This window comes from Heterodontus francisci, unplaced genomic scaffold (genome assembly GCF_036365525.1).
Source record: "Heterodontus francisci isolate sHetFra1 unplaced genomic scaffold, sHetFra1.hap1 HAP1_SCAFFOLD_240, whole genome shotgun sequence".
NCBI classification, from domain to species: Eukaryota; Metazoa; Chordata; class Chondrichthyes; order Heterodontiformes; family Heterodontidae; genus Heterodontus; species Heterodontus francisci.
In genome coordinates this window covers 2,433,745-2,439,897 of record NW_027140128.1, presented here as the reverse complement: position 1 = coordinate 2,439,897, position 6,153 = coordinate 2,433,745, and positions in this window count along the sequence as shown.

Here is a 6,153-nt window from a genome sequence, read left to right as displayed (position 1 = left end):
ATGGGATAATAAATCGATTGAATGATCTTCAGAGCATAAAGGATACGCCATTCAAATGTTATCCAACCATAATCTGCAGTGAGCCAGTAAAACCAATGGGAGAAACTCCTGCTGTCCTTTGTTGTAACATTCCAATCTATTATCCTCAGATTCTGACCCATTGTTGTAACATTCCAATCTATTATTCTCAGTTTCTGACCCATTGTTGTAACATTCCAGTCTATTGTTCTCAGATTCTGATCTATCCTCTCCCTCTCTCTCTGGAGCTGCTGATCCCTGTTAATTCCGGTGGTGATGTTCCCGCTGACAATATGGGATAATGCATTGAAAGGAGACCCTTATTAATAGAAGATGGAAACCCTCCAGTGACACAATTATGGTCCATGGAGACTGACATTAATTACAGTCACTGAACAAACAGGTTCAGTTAACTCCTTTCAATCCAACACTTTTTGTACCACAATAAAGTAGAACATTTATCCAGTCTGGATAGGATATCTGAGGTTCAATGAGGGAAAGAATTGTGGAAACAGCAGCAGCACTGGTCAGAATCTTCGAATCCTCCTTGGATATGGGCGTGGTGACAGAGGACTGGAAGGCTGAAAATTTACACCTTGTTTACAAAAGGAGAGGTTGGACAAACCGTGTAACTACTGAGCAGTCAGTCTAATGTTGGTGGTTGGAAACTTCTGGAGGCCATAACCCAGCACGAAGCACGTGTTGCCTGTAAAATCATGGGTTAATAAATGACAAGCAGCAGAGATAAATTAATGGAAAATCATTGGCTAATCTTGATCGAGTTCGTTGCGGACATAACTGTGAGTGTTAATGAGAATAGCGAGTTTCGTGTAATGGAATCATAGAAACAAAGAAAGGTTAAGGCACAGAAAGAGGCCAGCCGATAAACGATCCATCTATTCTAATCCCACCTTACAGCATTTGTTTAATAACTCTGCAGATTGCAGAACTTGAGCTGCATATCCAGACTTCATTTGAATAGGTTGAGGTTCCCTGCATGAACTACCCTTTCAGGGAGTGAGTTCCAGACTCACACCAACGCAGGGGACACAGTACTGAGCCTTGTGGAACGCCACTGGAAACATCCCTCCAATTTCTAAAATACCCTGAACAATTACCCTTTGTTTCCTGCCCCGAGCCAATTTCCTATTTCTGGGTGAACAAGTGTTTTCCTCAACTCCCCTCTAATCTTTCCACCAATCATTTTAACTCTATGCCCCCTCATCGCTGACCTCTCTGCTAAGGTGGATAGACCATTCACCTCCACTCCATCTAGGCCCCTAAAAATGCTGTACATTTCAATCAGATCTCCCCTCAGCCTGCTCTGTTCCAAGGAGAACAACCCTAGCCTATCCAATATTTCCTCATAGCTGCATTTTTCCAGTCCTGGCAACATCCTCGTAAATCTCCTCTGTACCCTCTCTGGTGCAATTACATCCTTTCTGTAATGAGGTCACCAGAGCTGCACACAGTACTCAGGTTGTGGTCTACTCAAAGAGTTATACAGTTCCAGCATAACCTCTGTGCTCTTATATTCTATACTTTGGCTAATAAAGGAATTGATTCCATATGCCTTCTTAACCACCTTATCGACCTGTCCTGCTACCTTCAGGTAAATGTGGGCATTGACTCCAAAGGTCCCTCACTTCCTCTACACTTCTCACATGTTCCCATTTATCGTATATTCCTTTGCCTTGTTTGACCTCCTCAATTACATCGCCTCATACTTAATCAGGTTGAATCCCATTTGGCACTTTTCTGCCTTCGATATCTTCCTGCAGCCTACAGCTATCCTCCTCGCTATCTACCACATGGCCAATCTGTGTGTCATCGACAAACCTCTTGATCATGCTTCTACATTTACGTCCAAATCGTTAATATATACCATAAACAGCAGGGGACCCAGTACTGAGCCCTGTGGAGCGCCACTGGAAGCAGCCCTCCAGTCAATAAAACACCCGTCAGCAATTACACTTTGTTTCCTGCCACTGAGCCAATTTGGTATCAACCTGGCTGTATTTCCCTGGATTACCTGGGATTTTATTTTTTTAACCAGTCTGACATGTGGGACCTTGTCAAAAGCCTTGATAAAAAATCCATGTCGACCACATGAACTGCACTACCTCATCTATCTTCCTTGTTACTTCTTCAAAAAATTCAATCAAGTTGGTCAAACTGGAGCGTCCCTTAACAAATCCATGCTGACTATCCTTGATTAGCCTGTGCCTTTCTAACAGACAGTTTAACCTGTCTCGCAGAATAGATTCCAATAATTTGCCCACTACTGAGGTTAGACTGACTGGCCTGTAATTTTTCAGTCTGACCCTGGCTCCCTTTATAAACAGAGGTACAATGTTAACAGTACTCCAATCCTCTGGCACCACACCTGTACCCACTGACGACTGGAAAATGATGGTCAGACCCTCTGCTATTTCCTCTCTTGCTTCTTTTAACAGCCTATGATGCATTTTATCTGGATCTGGTGACTTATCAACTTTCAAGGATGCTAATCCCATTAATACTTCCTCTCTCCCTATGTATATCACATCAAATACTTCATATTCCTCCTCCTTAGCTACAATATCTGCGTCATACCCCTCTTTTATAACGTGAAACACGTATTCATTAAGAACCATACCAACATCTTCCACCCCTGCACATGCATATGCAATTATGTATATACACTTATGTGAACAGACTTTCAAAAGGCCTGTGATCAAATGACATTTCATAGACTTGTTATGAAAATGGAACACATGGATTAATGTGACAGTGATAGTCTGGATATGACACTGACTCAGGGACAGAAAGCAGAGAGAAGTAGTGAACAGACATTGTTCAGACTGGTGGAGGAGGGGGAGTATACAGTGCAATTTTTCAAGGGTCATTATTATAACCAGTACTCTTCTTGACTTATAGATAAATTGATACATGACAAAGACTTACGCGTGAAGAGCAGAGTCTCAACATTTGCATAAGCCAGTGGTTAGCACTGCAGCCTCACAGCTCCAGCGACCCAGGTTCAATTCTGGGTACTACTTGTGTGGAGTTTGCAAGTTCTCCCTGTGTCTGCGTGGGTTTCCTCTGGGTGCTCTGGTTTCCTCCCACATGCCAAAGACTTGCAGGTTGATAGATAAATTGGCCATTATAAATTGCTCCTAGTATAGGTAGGTGGTAGGGAAATATAGGGACAGGTGGGGAAGTGGTAGGAATATGGAATTAGTGTAGGATTAGTATAAATGGGTAGTTGATGGTCGGCACAGACTCGGTGGGCCGAAGGGCCTGTTTCAGTGCTGTATCTCTCAATAAAAAATAAATAAATAAATAGTAACCTGTGTGAAGGATAGTAGCTGCTTCAGCAGGAGGACATGGACAGTCAGATGATGAAATGAGAATACACATGGTGAATGAAATTTAACACATAGAATTGGGGAAGTGATTATTTTGTGAGGGAGAATAAGGGAGTGAATAGAAACTAAACTGCACCATTTAAAAGATGGTACCGGAGCACAGAGACTGGGTGCGTATGTACACAAATCTTCAATGGTGGCTGGATAAGTTGTGAAGATATTAAAAAGGCATCCGGGATCCTTAGCTTTATAACTAGAAGCAAAGAATTTAAAAAAAAACACAAGAACATTCTGCTAAGACTAGAAATGACTGTTTGAGCCTCAGCCGGGATATTGTTTCCAGTTCTGGACACCACACTTTATGAAGATTTCAAGGCCTTGGAGATGGTACCTAGGCGTTATACTAGAATGGTAACAGGGATGAGGGACTTCAGTTATGGGGAGAGAATCTGGGATTATTCTCCTGAGAGCAGAGAAGCTAAAAGGGAGATTTAATAGAGGGCCTGAAAATGATGATGTGTTTTGCTAGAATAAATAAAGATAATCTGGTTTGACTGGATGAAGGGTCAGTAACCAGAGAACACAGTTTAATGTTGATTAACAAAAAACAGAGGAGAGATGAGGAGATTTTCTTTTCTTTACACAGCGAGTGTTTATGATTTGGAATTCACTTCCTGAAAGGGTTGTGGAAGCAGATTTAACAGAAACGTTCAAAAGGGAATTGGATCAATACTAACAGGGTGATTTACTGGACTGGGAGAAAAGAACAGGGGAGAGGAATAATTGAAAATTTCCTTCAAACAGCTGGAAATGGGACGATTTGTTAAATGGTCTCCTCCTGTGCTGTGTAATTCTCTGACTGTCTGATAACAGAAACCATTGAGTACGTATCTCATGTGCACAATTGACTTTCAGCAGTTTTTAATCCCGAGATTAATTGTTACTTGTTTTCTGCTGAAGACAACAGCAGAAAGACAGATACAAGGAGCTGGTGAGATAAATTGTGTTGACAATTTGTTTATTGGGTTATGACGTCTCACTCTGATCACAGACCTCGCCTGGTTTCAATCCGTCAATTACAAATTCATTGATTTTATTACTATTTTATTTCCTGTCTATTTGTTCTCAGGATATGGGTGATACTGACAAGGCCAGCATTACTTCCCCATCCCTGGTTACCATGAGAAAATGGTGAACCTTGAACCACTGCAGTCCCTGTGGTTCGAACAAACAAAATAACATTTAGTATTTTGATGAGACAGTTTCATCACTGGGCATTTCAGAATGAGTTAGGTTTGAACATGAGGATGAGAGTTTTCAAATCAAGATGTTGCCGGAGCAGGGGCCAATGTTGGTCAACGAGCACTGGAGTGATGGATGAACGGGACTTACTTTGAGTTTAGATACAGGCAGCAGAGTTTTAGATGAACACATGTTTGTGGCAGAGTCAGTACAGGTTAGATGCAGAGTAAAGCTCAGTCTACACTGGCCCCATCAAACACTGCCATGACAGGTACAGCACGGCTTAGATCCAGAATAAAGCTCACTCTACACTGTCCCCCATTAAATACTCGGAGGACAAGTACAGCACTGGGGTTGGCTGCTGCCTAATTGGAGGTGCTGAGGAGTTAACGAAGTTCAGCTGACTGTGGCTGTGTGAAGAGGCTGGAAGCTGTGTGACTGCTGCAAGAGGGAGAGACTGAGATTGAAGGAAAGGTTTTTCCACATTGGCAAAATGAGTCTGGGGAAAGAGGCTGGGAGAGGAGCTAATTCGATAGCTCTTTCAAAGAGACAGTACTGACACAATGGGCCGAATAGCCTTTTTCTGTGCTGTACCAATCTCTAATTCTATGAGCAAGAGACAAAGAGTGAAGTGACTGAGGGAAAGATAAAAAAACATGAAAGAGGGAAAGGTCAATCGGAAGTGCGAAAAAATCGTGTTTGCATCACTTTTGCAGCAGAGGAGTCATGATCTGCCCGTCCCCGTTCCTGTTGAGACAGGTGACACACAAACATCCTGCTGCCTCCTCATTTCCATGCATTCTACGTACACCATAAAGCGACCCGCGCTACTGTCTGTCTGCAAGTTTAACAGGGGCCTAACTGTGTGTGAGGCTGGCTCGTGTTTCAGCCAGGCTTCAGCTCTTCAAGGCAGTCTGTCCCTCGAAACGGGAAGTTGCACTGAATCACAGGAGGCTGCCGTTGCTGATTGGGAATGCTGCAATTGGAGACAAGGTCAATGGAATCTAGGACAGAGAGTGGGCTCTGCTGTTCACGGATGTAGTGTTGGAGGCCTTAGCCATGGAGTCTGAAAGGAGGAGAGAGGCCATGTTTCCGTGGAGTGGGCTGGAGACCCTCAAGGAACGTCCTCCGAAGGGAATGGGAGCAGGTGGCCAGGGAGGTCAATGCAAGAGGTCTGGCCCTGAGGACCTGGCAGCAGAGCCAGAAGAAGTTTAATGAGCTCACACGGGTGGTCAATGTCAGTGAATTCATCTCCACATGACATCTCCTACCCCCAACACCACCAACCTCTCACACTGCTCAATGTACCACACCCCCATCACTCACCCATCAACAGTCCCTAACACTCAGGGCTAACACCTAACATTCACATACTCCACCTCACCCTCACACACCTTCCACTGATACCAGCCTCACACCCACCTCTCACTGCCTCCACATATCTCCAGCTATTCAGCTATGGTAGACACATCACCCAAACACAGTGCAACACAATCACTGATATTCTGCCCTCTCTCTTACAGAACATGGTGGCCGACAATCA